Below are 16,134 nucleotides of genomic sequence, written 5' to 3' on the forward strand. Positions count from 1 at the left end.
AGTCCGAGACTGTCCCTAATGATTGGCGAAAGGGCATTGTTTAGCTGCCAAAGAAGGGGAAACCATCTGACTGTGGGAAATTGAGAGGCATCATCTTGCTCTCAGTGCCGGGCAAAGTCTTCTGCAGTGGCATGCTGCGACGCCAGCGGGCGGATGTTGATCGGTCATGCAGTGAGCAGAGATTCACCCTCCATAATATTATTGAGCAGTCCGTCAAGTTCAAGCACTCTCTTTCCATAAATTTTATTGACTTCAAGAAGGCCTTTGATAGTGTCCATCGGGATTCGCTGTGGCATATTCTTTACCTGTATGGCATCCCGCCTTCATCCCCATTTTCAAAATCCTTTATTTGAACTCCAGTTGCGCGATCAAGACCGAATCAAGACTTATGATCTTTTAATAACAAAGTTTGGGAGGAGCAGGTTCAGTTAATTTACATGAGTGGAGTGCACTCAGCAATCAATGATAAGAGGTATATAATATATAGATTCAACAAACTCACCTCACTCCATCGATTGTTTAGCAGCATACCTTCACCGTAGCCTGGCTGCGCCCTCCTACGCACTTCCGCTCAATTTCATTTTACTTCAGTACTACGTCTGGGACCGCTCCATATCCTTAGGTTTCCAGAAATCAATTTTTTGTAGGACCAATTAGCGAATAGAGGGAGTGGCTGAGAACTATGACGTTGATGTAGTGCGTCAGTTTGAGTGCAGTAATGGCATCGGAGAAAGACGTGAGAAAAGCCAGTCGGTCCGTTATTGGTAAAGAAACTGCCGAATATACAGAATTTAAAGCCGGATTGTTATCATCTCACCTCTTGTTGCACAACGGAGGACCAAGTGAAGGAGGCAGAAAGGTTGGAAGTTTGTGCTGGGCAGCTCGTGCACGATGACCGTGACATTTTGGACTTTAGCCTGGTGTTCGCGGTGTTCGGAAGCCCCGAGTCCTGGCTGCTAAACTATTGTTGAAGATCCGCTCAGGAGTCATGTCAGTCGCTCATATTCCCAACTGTAAATTTACTGATTCTTGTGATGAACATTTTGAGCCCCTTTGTGTACTCGTGCAGGAGGTTGGTGTGTCAGTTTTACATGTTGTAAATCATACAAATTGGTGATTGTGATTTAAAAAAAAAAATTGTCATAAATAAAAATTTGAAAACCCATACTTTGGAGACTATATTTGATTTTCAGTTTTAGATGTCAATGGTTAATTTGTTTTAATAAAAAAAAAAACCTAAATGCCATATAAAAATGTACAAACACATACTTTGAAGACCATAATTAAGGTAATTAAGAAACAAAAATACGTAATATGAAAAATTGTTGTTTATTACACATCTGCAGATAGAGACAGACTGATCATTCACTGTAGCTGCTACAGCATTTGCGGCAGATCAGAAACGACCACAGCGGCGTATTTGTAATGATTAGACACAGCTTCCACCGTTGAATGAATATATCACTGTCCTTCATGTCAAATATACATTTCGAATTAATAATTGTTCCTAGATTAACAAAACCTGCAGCTCTCGTTGACTGAAATCCTATTGTAAATTTAATCCTCTGATCATTCAGAGTTCGGACTTGTTGTTTCTTTTACTGTCTATGGTTGTTTCCAGCCGTTTCGGCGCATGACATATGTCACTCACGACCACACATTAGCGATTGGCTATGGCAGATCGTGAGTGACTCTGGGCAGATCCAATAGATTTGAACTTTAATAGTGAACCCGCCTACAAGGAAGGAAACGTTTCTCAATAGACCTTTCTCACAACTTCCGTATTTGTGACCGGAAATACGCAATTGTCGTAGTAATCTTCTTCCGCTCCATTCATAACAGATAGCGCCGAAGGCAACTAGTGAGAGTTGTTGCGTACCGATCTTTTTTGTTATTCCCAAAAGCAGCCATACCTGTCGTTTTCATTCCTTCCCTCGTCAGTTCCCTGTCGATGAAGTTCGACGGAAATGGATTCAGGCAATCTGGCGGGATGTTATTGATCCTGTGATCTTCTGTACTTCTCATGTCACCATTTACCAATAAGCCGTCATTGTTTGTTTATTTTTTATGTTTTATGATTTGCGTATTTTTGAAGTAACGTTAGTTCATGTTCAACTTTATTAAGATATTTGTATCCAGCGGAATAAGCACATAAAATATACACCACAATATAAAACAAGATAAATAACACACAACAGTGGGCTACATATAAATTTAAAATATTAATATATACCATTGAGTATTTAACAATCTGAGTGTACAAGGAATAAATTAATATTTGTATAATTTTTCTTCTTCTTTGATCGTTCTATAGCAACAGCAGTGCAAAAAATTCAGGATAACTGTTGAATAAAACTGACAAACTTCTTTCTGGTATTCTCATCAAAATGTAGTTTATTGTAAATAGGCCTAATACTCCCTAAATATGAATAACTTTCCACACACTCCACCTTCTTACCTTTAATTAACGTATATTGGGAAGAATGAGCTTCAGTTCTAAAATCAATATCATATCTTTGGTCTTAGATAAATCAGCTGCAGACAAGCATCACTACAGCATTTTACAAAGTCATCAACAACTGGACCATGACAAGTTTAAATTTTTTCGAAGTTTTGAAGACTCTCTGATCAATTTTCTCCTCCCAGAGTAGGTTTTTCTGATGTGTTAACAGTTGACGGGAACTCCGTTTCCACAACGATTACGTATTTCCGGTTTTTGTGAAAACGGCCTATAGAGGGAGGCCAGACTCTATGTACAAATGAAATGTACTAGAGTCTGGTTGAACCAGGCTACCTTCACCGCCCCTTCTCCACACTTCCAGTCCTAAACATTTACATATGGGGAGTACTCTGGACAGCACGCCAAATACGCATTTAATCTTATCCAATCTAATTATATGCAAGTGTGAACTCTTGAATTTAATATCATGTCTGGCCATTCCTCTTCTTGATTTTGGTTGACTTTGTCATGGCAGAGGCAATGGACGGACCAATCAAGCCTGACCGACCTGGATTTTGCTGATGATGTTGCACTGCTTGCGGAGACGAGGAAATCCCTTAGACATATAACCTCCTCTTTGGACAGGAAATTGCCAAAATGAGGTTGGGCATCATTGGAGAGAAGACCGAGGTCATGGAGGTCCACGTGCTACCAACACCGGCCATGATCCCGATGAATGTAGGACAGCAGCAGCTGGAAGATGTCACCCTGGTCACTTACCTTGGGAGCCTAATTTAAAATGACGGTGACTAAGAAGCGGATGTGATCTGTCGAATTGGTAACGCATCATGAGTGTTCTAACGCCTGCGGCCCATCTGGACATTGAGGACCATCGGCCTGACCATTAAACTGCGTCTGTATGCAACCATTGTCCTGCCTGCTGTCACTATGGCAGCGAGACATAGACGGTCACAGTGGCCGTCACCCGTAAGGTTGACGTATTTCATCAGCATTGTCTACGGCGTATCCTTGGAATTAGCTATCTAGACCAGTGGTTCTCAACTCCAGTCCTCGGGACCCACTGCTCTGCATATTTTGTATGTCTCTCTTATCTGACACACTCAGTTCAGTTCATAGAGTCTATCCTAACGAGCTGAGGATCTGAATCAGGTGTGTTAAATAAGGGAGACATGCACAACATGCAGAGCAGGGTCCGGAGGACTGGAGTTGAGAACCACTGATCTAGACCACATCACCAACGTGGAAGTCCTCAGACGGAGTAAAATGTGCAGACTGAACATCATCATCTCCGAATAGAGACTACGATTGGCAGGCCATGCTCTGCGAATGGACCAGCACCTGATTACGAGGTTTTGGGAACCGGCAGATGCCAAGCTTGGATGTGGATGACCTAAGACCAACTGGAGATCCATGTTCAAAGATGACTTGAAGCGACTCGGCATCAGCTGGGTGGAAGCCTGGGAAAGTGCGTTTGATTGTGCGCTGTGGAGAGCTCTCGTTGCCTTTATGCTAGACAGTATGGGCAGGACAAAGCTAAGCTAAGCTAAGCTAAACAAAAAAAGCAAGAAACCCATTCTCTCCAAGACTCTCTTATCGTTCTGTTCCCACTGTAGTTTAGGCTAACCCTAACCCTAAACTAAATGGATAGTTATTCATAGTTTTTTTTTAAATAAACCCCCAACTAAAGGAGAGGGGGCTCTCACTCTGACACTTCCACTACCAACATCTACGCAACTCAGAAAAGAGGTGGCTTCCTCTGCTTTAGGTAGGCCTAAGATGTGTTTTTACTCTCTTTTTTAATAGCAGTCATTCATTATCAATTTTAAATGTAAGAGATCTGATAAATATAAATGTATGAAAAGTAGAATATATGCTATATATATATAACCACCATAAACATTTCGCCAATTATAAGTCTCCCCAAAAATTAGAAATGGCCAAATTGTCCCTCAATAATTCATATTCTTGATGCTGCTCTCCATTATGCACAGCTCTGTTTGTTATTTGTGACAAAATTGTAAAAATTCAATGTCAAGATCGAAAAATCAAATCAAAGAAGGCGGGTCTTACTGTTTACAGAAGAAAAGTGTGACTTCTTGAGTTCGAACTTCAACACGTTAGATTTACCACTAAAAGAGTGCGTAAGAATTTTGATAGAAAGCATGGTATAGATGAGGTTACATTAGTGGTTCTATCATAAAGCGTGCACAAAAACAGTATACAATACAAAAAGACATTAATAATCACACACACAATGTCCAGGTAATAGAAAGTTTGCCTATGTTTTAATGGAAAGAAGTCATTTTTTATGGGCCTTATGTGTTTTACATGGTCCATCTTCCCCAACCTGGAATGTCTCTGAGGTCCACACTATTTGATGGGCTAGTGTCACCTAAGGGGAATAAAAACTGACAATGGTCAGTGGAAGAGGTCTTTTTGGACCATTGCTTGTAAATATGATGAATAACTGTGTGTCTGATTGTTCCAGCCAGCGCATATTCCAGCTGCTACAGCACGGAAATATATAATGCAAAAGTTTATTGTGGCCATGCGAACGTTTGTATGTACTATTTATTTTTTGCAAATTACCCTTTAGGGCCTCTATAATATTTACACCATTTTCAACTGAAAATAGAAAAGCTTTTTATGCATTTTGGCCATTCATTTACACAACAGCGAATGAGGGCCTGAAAACACAAACTTTTGAAAACGTGTTTCAAAGTGCAAGTTTTTTGAAAATGATAAAGTGAATTTGAGAAGAGTGTGATCTGCCATTATATGCCAAATCAGCATCAAAGCCTATTCATGTCAAATGTTATAGCTATGAAATATGGCAAAATAAATACAATTCTATACAATGCAGCTGATTTTGAATTTTCAAACTTTTAATGGGAACAACATGCAGCTTTCGCCAGCTAGTTACTTGACCTACCTTTACTTTGTGGGTGAAACGTAGGTTTATTCAATAAAATGACATTAGTTACACCCACAAAGTAAAGGTACGTCAGGTAGATATATCTGGTGACAGCTGCATGTTGTTCCCATCAACTTTCATAGTTAAAAAAATCAAACAATGACATAGAACAAGCTGCTTGGACATTCTGCTGTTATGCCTTATTATGCCTTGCAGGAGACTGGATAACGCTTAAGCTACATTGTATGATTTTTACCCCCATCTAGTGGTGAAAAGGTATATGATCATCCAGTGAATATTAGTTTCTGTTCCTCTCAATACCGATTTTGTTTTAACTCCTACGGTGGCCAATGTAGTCCAAGATTAACATGGCTTCCAGTTCGACACGTAAACGCGAAAGGCGAAGCTTGAATTAACGTGTATGTCCCTCTTTGGCTAATGTACTATCAAGATGGAGGGGCAACATGGCGACCGACATTAGATCCCCTTACCCGTATGTATTTTCAATGGCATATTATACACTCACGAGAATACTTTATTACTTGAACGAAGTAAATATACATTAATGAGCACATATATTTTTAAAGGAACTAAGTGTTTTGGCTAAGAATAAACTAAAAGAGTTACACAGTGTAGCTTAAAAACCATTTTACATGCCTTTTAAAATCAAACAAAATAGTGTGAAAAGCACTATTTAACACTGCTATCATATCAGCTCTGAAATATGTCCTCTTCGAAATTCTGCTGTAATATTCTATCAGCTTTTATCATTAATAAGAATATTGCTCAGCTGGTTTTCACATGCATGATCAGACACGGCAGATGTTCTGAAATCACGGATTTTACCGAAAAATTATAAACGATAAGCATTTTTATGGTGACAGTGGACCCTCTTTCTAAAATGGATGAATGGATAAAAAATGGATAAATCTCTTTATACAGAGAAAAATAAAATGAAAAAAATAATACAAATATTACCTGGAAAATAATCTATGCCTATCATAGATTACTGTAATAGACCTGAAGAGAAACGTAAAGATGTCAAAAGGAAAACATAAAATAATGTGATTAATTTTGAATCTCAAATGTTAAATTACCAGATCCGGTCTTCTATTTTATTTATTTATTTATTTTTTATAGAGAACAGTTATTGTAAGTTGTAATAATATTTCATAATATTACTGTTTTACTGTATTTGTCATCAAATAAATGCAGTTTATAAGCAAGATACAATAAAATATGTATAAACAATGTGCAGTGGTGTAATATATAGAATACTAGCATTCTTAACTCAACTTTAAAGAACCCTTTATGTCAAAAAGGTTCTATACATTGAAATGTCGGAAATGAATAATGTTTAATACTATATTAATATTTAATAAATGTTAAATACTATCATTATTGACAGGTTATTTAATTTTTTCTAGTGATAAAGTATATGTGCAAGCTCTTTAATTCATCCTTAAAAATAATTAGTAACGTTAATACATTTAACACATTTTTTTTTATTTCAAATTAAAAATGAATTAAAACTAAATTCATTCATTTAAAAATAAAAAGCTCTTGACAGAACCTTTTCTTCTAAGAGTCTCTCGAGCCCAGACTTTTGAAACAATATTCACGTATTGATGCATTTGTAACAGACAGACTGTAATAATGTAGATTCTGAGATGCAGTCATCCGTTCATCTGCTCAGAGATGTGTGTGTGGCGATCTCTAAACACCGCTGACCCCTGCTGGTCATATGCGTTAATACAGTTTTCAAAGATCTGTACATTTGTGCAACAATTCTTTCTTTTCCACACATTTTATTTGATGTATTGCTTACTAATAATAGTAATCGAAAAATAATATAGCACCCTTTGAAAACATTGTGTAATAAGTGAATAACACAAATTCCACAAAATGTAGGACTATCAAATTTGAAAATATTATTTAGTTGTTTATATTTAGGATGCAAAAAAATACTTGGTGTGATGCAAGTCCTCTACCACTGCAATAAATAGATAATGTGAAAAGTTTTTAAAGTTTTAAAAGAGTTAAAGTCCACAAGACCTAATAGTTGATAAGTTATTAGATGATACAGATCAGGATCAGGTTGAACAGGATTGTTCAACAATCCTCAGGGGACGTTTACACGAAAACGATGTATTAAAAAAAGGAAAAGTTTGTCCTTTGTGCATTTCACGCATACACACAACATCGTTGTCAAAGTTCAAAAGAATCCGTGATATAAAAAACGACTGAATACGCTGTATTATCATGCCAGGCCAGTAGTTGGCGATGTCACTTTGTAAAGAAACACTTCCTGCCTGACTGAACATACAATACGATCTCCCAACGAAAGATTTTGTAAATTGTTTTTTTTTTTTTTTTGTAAATAAGTGTGTTCAATAAAAAAAAAAGTGTTAACGGCCGTAAAAAAAAATAAAAAATAAATACGACAATACGCATGCGCTTGACATCACTGTTTTGAAAATTTGCATTTTTGTAGTTTACATAAAGACGATCACAGCTGGCCTATCGTTCTGAAACTGGCACTTTGAAACCCACTTTCAAATTATTTATGCCCTCAAAACGCAGTTGTCGTGTAAATGAATGGCTAAAACGCAATTATTCAATTAAATATGAAAAAAGCGTGCACTGTTGACCACACTAGTCTAATTTAATGTTTCATTTTTGGGAAAAAGAAAATATTCCCCGGGTTGAACATGACCCGAACACAACATGGGTTAATATCAAGCACATACATGGACAGAAGAATATTTCATTGACTGCTGGGAGAAAACTGTAAAATGTGTGTGTATAGGCCTATATATATATATATATGACCTATATCAACAATGGTGCTGAACATTTGTGAGTAGAAGGAGGACTTTGGTTCAGTTAGGCTCCTGCGAATCTGTGTCTGGATGTGATCACTAAGGCTTGATTACTATGCTACAGTGTTTTTTTCCTAACCACAGAGTTTTGGGTCACTGAACACTTTATGTTTTCTCAGATCATCATAAACCACCTCAGGGTAGAGTCGGGTTCCTGGAGAATGCTGGGAAATGCATCGCGTGGCAGGGAAAGCACCACAGACAATGGAGGCGTGATGATGGTGAGCAACTTCAGTATGAGACGCCTGACAGTTAAAATCAGTGACTGACTCACTATGGCAATAAGATATTTCTGATTCTACATTTTCTCTTTTCTGACAGACTTAACTGGACTTTATTGTTCTTCTCGTGATACATTCATGCCCACACCACAGGTTACATATGATACAAAAGAAAATAAACACATCAAATAGTTCCAAATGTCATACACAACATGTCTCACCAGAAATATTAAAGTGTTGTAAAAATCGGCTGATTATATCTTGAAATTTTGCTCTACATTTATACACTGATAATGTTCTCATTGTTCCGGCTTCTAAAACTCAACATCTCATGTTATAATGATTATAATAGAATATTATCGTAGCTGGTATTGTTAGCATGGGCAGAGTTGTAACACCACCAAGTCTGATCATTTCCTATCATTGTTTACCCATTTCCTTCCAGATCCTAAATGAATGGTGGTCAAAAGGCACATGCAGATTTTATAAAAATAAAGAAATAAATAAAATAGGGGTAGAATGTCATTTTTTCCCCACCAAACTATTTCATTACACCCTTACCTTTTTTACATATAAAATATAACTTATTAGATCAATTTTATGCATTTAACGTACATTTTATTAAATTGTAGTTTCTCAGGCCGTTTTTACTGATTTCAAACCATTATGCTAACAAATTTTGTTTTTGTTTTGTTTTTGTTGTTTTGTATGTTGTTTTTAACATTAATGTTGCTGTTTGAGCATAAACAACATCCGCAAAGTCAGGACGCTAAAAGTTCAAAGAAAGTGGGATACGGTATTTGTTTTTAAAGAAATCGCTTTTTAAGGAGGACTACAACAAACGGCTGATAGAGACTACATGACATTCCTCCCGGGTTAGTGACATCACAAACTCTGAAATTTAAATAAACCCGCCCCCGGAACACGATTTATAGATTATTGAGACATAATATATGCTAATCAATGACTAGAAGATAACTACACATAAGCTACATAAATTCATCAACTATCCATTCAGAAATGTTTTCACTTCTTCTCAAGTCTCTCCATCTTTCTGACTCTGGTTTGATAAAAAGGCTAAAAAAAAAACCATAAAAGGCTAAAAGTTTTTAAAATTTTCTGTGCATGTCTGTCTGAGGCAAAAGGACAGGAGCTTTTGAAGCTCCGCCCCCTGTGCCGGCTGCAGCAGCTCATTTGCATTTAAAGGGAAAGGCACAAGAAACGTTACGTTTTTGCTCACCCTCAAAAAGTGACAACTTTAACATAAAGTTGATAAAATAAAATATCTGTGGGTTATTTTGAGCTAAAACTTCACCAACACACTCTGGGGACATCAGATATTTATTTTACATCTTGTCAAAAGGGGATTATACCACCCCTTTAAAGAAGGATAGGTGAGTCAGATCAATCAAGACGATGGATACATGCACCAGCTGTAGTGCCCTTTATCTCCACCAGAGACACTCCTCTTGAATCCTGTGCTGCAATTCGCATACTATCCGTCCTAAATAGTATTCGAAAATAGATTTAGTACGTCCCAAATCGTAGTATGTTGAAATGAGTGTTCCAAAGAGACCCGGATAGTCTACTATATCCGGTCAGGATCCGAAGTGCAGATCGATGCACACTCGAACGGCTGATATTGCCCACAACCCATCGCGCGTTGTACGCGGATTAGAACTACAAACCCGAGTGAAAAGTGTTAAACAACTACAGACATGGAGGACGCGCGAGTCCGGTGGGTTTAAGTGATTAATTATCAGTATCTAACCTGACGAAAATGTATTTATTCAATGTTGGCTACATTATTATATTGCATCTGCAGAAGCATTGTGAACTTTTGTAAAGATATGTTTAGCCATTAACTTTTAAATGCATCATTACATTCAAATTGCAAACACATGAGGAGAGCATGAAAGACCCTCGACTGGTAGATGAACGTGCGACAACATTTGTCGCCGAAACAGTAAGAAATTAACTTAGATTAAATGGAGGATTTTAACTGTGACGAGATGATTGACAGGGCAGTTTACGGTGACAGGATGCACGCGACAGAGCTGTCCGTTAAAGATGAAGTGATAGTATGTCCCAAAGCTTGTCTTCTCTTTTACTACACACTCAAAAGTATGTACCTTTTCTTCACAAAGACAGTACATAATTTTAGGGCATAGTATTAGGCCCTGTTTACACGAGAACACTCGCGGGTGAAAACGTAAAAATATTTTATCGGCTGTGCCTTTCGTTTACACGGCGACAGCGTTTTTGAGACTTAAAAACGCCAAAAAGTGAAACCACCCTCTAGAGTCGAAATCTTAAAAACGCTCCACCGCCACGTTCCCATGTAAATGGTAAAAACGCAAAAGTCTGCTTGACAGGGAAGGTTGTACGCAGGCGCGTGGACTTGGTGTTGTTGTAGTATGCACTCCTAGCCGCCTGGAGTGCATACTACATTGAATTTCGCTCGTCTAAACGTAGAATAAAAAGTGATGATGCAACGCCACTTTTTCGTTTTCTCTTCAGGATCGTTTCCGTGTAAAGATACCCTCAGTTGGCGAATTGGGACTCAGCAATAATTTCCCATTGCTCACTCTCATTATGTTTGATTAGATTCAGCTGTGTCTCATTATCCTTGTTAACCCTGCATATATAAGCCATGTATATTCAATCATTCGTTGCAAAGTCATGTATGTGTCACACTGCATTTCTGAGTGCTCTCGCTGGCTTCTAGTGTAATGGTTCTCCCTGGTTTCCTGGATATCCGTGTTTTCTGCCCCGTTTTCTTCAGGCACACCAACTTATAAGGACTGGAGTATTCTTAAAGAAGTTTGAATTGGTGGCTTTGTTGTATATAAATGTAGGTACTATAGCTATGAAACTATAGCTCCAAAAATTCAGTGAGTTACAGATGCTACATCAAAAAGCGTTACAATCATATCAGGTCTCTCCTACATTAGTAATCATACATGTATACAATATACAAATACCAAATACCAAAGTAAGCAAGATAGCGGTTTCACGACTTTCCGAAAAAGGAAAGAAATATAGAGAGATTGATTACGTTGAGAGAAAGAAATCAAATTGCAGTCAAGAAAAACTCGGCAATGTTTATTCAGGGTTTTTGTTTTGTTTTTTCGTCATTGACTGCCAAGGTACAGAACGTATAGTGTTATAAATGTCTATTACATTTTAAAAAATATACTGTATGTATACACTCACCTTATTATTAGGATTATTAGGAACACCATACTAATACTGTGTCTTTCGCCTTCAGAACTGCCTTAATTCTACATGGCATTGATTCAACAAGGTGCTGAAAGCATTCTCTAGAAATATTGGCCCATATTGATAGGATAGCATCTTCCAGTTGATGGAGATTTGTGGGATGCACATCCAGGGCACGAAGCTCCCGTTCCACCACATCCCAAAGATGCTCTATTGGGTTGAGATCTGGTGACTGTGGGGCCATTTTAGTACAGTCAACTCATTGTTATGTTCAAGAAACCAATTTGAAATAATTTGATCTTTGTGACATGGTGCATTATCCTGCTGGAAGTAGCCATCAGAGGATGGGGACATGGTGGCCATAAAGGGATGGACATGGTCAGAATCAATGCTCAGGTAGGCCGTGGCATTTAAACGATGCCCAATTGGCACTAAGGGGACTAAAGTGTGCCAAGAAAACATCCCGCACACCATTACACCACCACCACCAGTCTGCACAGCGGTAACAAGGCATGATGGATCCATGTTCTCATTCTGTTTACGCCAAACTCTGACTCTACCATCTGAATGTCTCAACAGAAATCGAGAATCATCAGACCAGGCAACATGTTTCAAGTCTTCAACTGTCCAATTTTGGTGAGCTCTTGCAAATTGTAGCCTCTTTTTCTTATTTGTAGTGGAGATGAGTGGTACCCGGTGGGGTCTTCTGCTGTTGTAGCCCATCCGCCTCAAGGTTGTGTGTGTTGTGGCTTCACAAATGCTTTGCTGCATACCTCGGTTGTAACGAGTGGTTATTTCAGTCAAAGTTGCTCTTCTATCAGCTTGAATCAGTCGGCCCATTCTCCTCTGACCTCTAGCATCAACAAGGCATTTTCACCCACAGGACTGCTGCATACTGGATGCTTTTCTCTTTTCACACGATTCTTTGTAAACCCTAGAAATGGTTGTGCGTGAAAATCCCAGTAACTGAGCAGATTGTGAAATACTCAGAGAGGCCCGTCTGGCACCAACAATTAGAAGATTTGCAATGTTGATAACTGGAAACATTTTGGTTGTTTATTTGGCTTCAGATAAAGAGGACCAATTTCTTCCAGAGTCTCTTTTTTTTTAAAGAATTCTAGGAAAGAAACGCTCAATACATAGGCTAAGGAAAGCAAAAGGTGAAAGCCGGGATCAATACTCCTCAATGACGCCCTGAGACAGAATGACCGAGACAAGAGTGATATTTTATTAATGATTAAGTTTAAAGCTGCCATTGAGAACCAAAGGCTACTTCAAGGTTACATTTATGAACTCTTAGTCACGCCAGAAACTGTGCTTTTAACCACATGACATTTATTTTCCTTGCTTCGGGGGATTTTTAAGAAAGGTTAAACAGCCTCATAGATCATTAATTGTCAATAAAGGTTTTGTTCACATGATTTAACGATTATTGTTGCCACAAGAAAATCACCACCTTACTTTCCACAATTGGATCCATTATAGTTTGTATGATTTGTTGAATGAGGAATGAACCTGAGGCACTGAGGTAAATGTTGCCAACATGTTCATTTACAAAGCAATTGTGTAATACATCAACAAAGTAACTGGGTGTTTACAATAGAGGTGTTTAAGAATTAACAGAAAAAAGTGAAAACAAGACTTTAATGACTACACAAGGTAACAATACACAAATGTTATGTCAAATAGTACGCTGCACTGCTCTTCTTGACCACTAGGTGTCTTGTCTTTTGATCACCAATGCTCTTCATGAAATTCATATTCCACAACCGTCAGCCGTTGTAGGACAGGATCATCAGTATTCAGCTCACTTGCATCTGACCTGGGCAAGCCTTCCCAAATGCTGGTCTTTAGACCAGTGTTTCCACACAGGAAATCCAAATCTCATGCTGGACACACCAGTCGGACTTTGTAATAGAGAGGACAGGCTGTCCTGTCTTAGTTTGAATGTATTTTCCTGTCAAATCTTTTGAAATGTAAAACAGACTCAAACTAATGTTAGACCCACATTGTAAAGATATTGTTTAAATGTTGTTAAACATAGTTATCTAAGTTTAACCAGTACAAAGTTTGGGTTTCACAACAGTCAAAGTGTATGTAATTCAATACGAGCTCTATGATATCCGGTTGACTGCTTTGTCTGGTCATTGCACTGTCCCACCTGTGAATGATAGTTGAAAAGCGATCTATCCTCCTCTAGACACTTATCTACACAATAGTCAAAAGGAAAGTGGTTAGCAGAAATTATGTCTTCATTTTATTCAACCTGATGATGTTCCAAACTCATCTGATTTTCTTTCATCTGTGGAGCACAAAATGAGATCAAGCATGTTCAAGCTGCTCTTTTCCATAAAATGGAAGTGGATGGGGACTGGAATGGTCAAGATTAAAATAGGACCAAAAAAAAAAAAAAAATGCCAAAAAGCAACTATACGTTGCATTATAAGTTCTAGATTCCTTTTGCATACTTTTCACATAAATAAAAATAATAACATTTGTAATAAAAATTAAAAAAAATTAGTTTTTGCAAATGTAAAGGCCCTGTTTACACCTGGTATTAAGCTGCGTTTTGGTGGATTGGATCACAAGTTGACGACACTAAATATAGTACAGGTGTAAACGGGGTCTAAAATGTTTTAAAGGGATAGTTCACTTTGAAATAAATTTTTGATATGTTTTAGCTTACCTCAAGGGCATCCAAGATGTCGGTGTCTTTGTTTCCAGTATTTTCAATTTTGATATTTTTAGGTCAAACCGTTCTTGTCTGTCAGTCATATAATGGAGGTCTATGGTCACCACCTCAAAGAGCATGCACAGAGAAGTCCAAATGAAACATGATTTAATGACTAAATGTAAGTACACATTAATGGCCTAAGAAACGAAACGAGCGGTTTGTGTGAGAAAACGAACAGTATTTATATCGTTTTTACCTCTTGAAATCACAGCCACAAAGCGCACGTGCCTTCAGATCTGTGGACATGGCTGTGGTTACAAGAGGTAAAAACGATATAAATACTGTTCGTTTTCTCACACAAACCGCTCGTTTCGTGTCTTAGGCCATCAGTGTGTACTTACATTTAGTCATTAAATCATTTTTAATTTGGACTTCTCTGCGCATGCTCTGTGAGGTGGTGACCATATACCTCCATTATGTGAACGGTTTGACCTAAACATATCAAAATTGAAAATACTGCGGAAACAAAGACACCTACATCTTGGATGCCCTTGAGGTAAGATAAAACATATCAAAAATTAATTTCAAAGTGAACTATCCCTTTAAGTTTGTCCTCTTTCAATCACTTCCAGAGGTAGTCGAATACGTATTTGCAACGTGACATCATGACTTTTGCCTAAACATATACGCCACTTTCGAGTCAGGTGGCGTGTTATCTCTGCGCATTTTGAGCTATCCGCGTGTATGCGTATATGTCTACGCCATTAACGTCTGCATGCGTCATTCCGCGTGTCCGTACACGCAGTCAAATCTCCAGTCATAAATGGCATTAACCCCAGTGACGGTTAAGTTTAGGGATGGGGTTGAGGTAAGTCATATCTTTTTTTTACCTAGAATGGTAAGGGAACAGTCATAAATGCCATTAACCCCAGTGATGGTTAGGTTTAGGGACGGGGTTGAGGGAAGTCATATATTTATATTACGTTAAGTCAACGGCGTTCATAAACACGCTGAAAGGCGATTATGCGTCTTGATAGCACGCCAAAAATGGAAATACGAATTGGCGTGTCATACACATGCTACTTCATGAGATCAGTCTGGTATTTGACTGGATTGCTTTTGTAGTGTAAACATTCATGTGGTCGAATGCCACAAAATACCATCTTCTCTCTGCCTACTGATCTCATGCGTAAACATTATGGGAAGTGTGCTTACCAGAAGAGATTATAACTTTGTCAGCTGGAGAACCAAGTTTGGTTTGAAGACAAACAAAAAACGTACCAAGCACAATGTCTTCTCTCCGTTCCTGATTTCTAACACACACTCACAGCTTAGTTGTGGTCTTGTGGCTGTCAGAGCAGAAATGAAAGCTGCTGCTCTCCGTATGTTTTTCCATTGTCTCCTTTCGTGTTCATAAGTAAATTGTGTGAGCTTAATTCGTCAAAACATAAAAAAATATATACATTTACTATATAGACCCTCCCATCGAAGAAATCAGGACAGAAGTGGTTGAAAGTGGACAAAAGAGTCGGATTAAAACACCAGGTGTAGACGGGAATGTGTCTCCATCGTCTACTTGTGATCCGATCGACCAAAACGCATCTTAATACCAGGTGTAAACAAGGCCCAACAGTGAAATGAATACACCTCAGGCTGAAGGAAATATAAAGAAAGACGCAGGCCTTTTTACACTTTTTATTACATACAAAACAAATGTAATGTTTATTTACTACATCATTAAAAATCGGCAGAAAAGACCT

Source organism: Pimephales promelas, chromosome 25 (assembly GCF_988280905.1).
Source record: "Pimephales promelas chromosome 25, fPimPro1.hap1.1, whole genome shotgun sequence".
Lineage (NCBI taxonomy): Eukaryota > Metazoa > Chordata > Actinopteri > Cypriniformes > Leuciscidae > Pimephales > Pimephales promelas.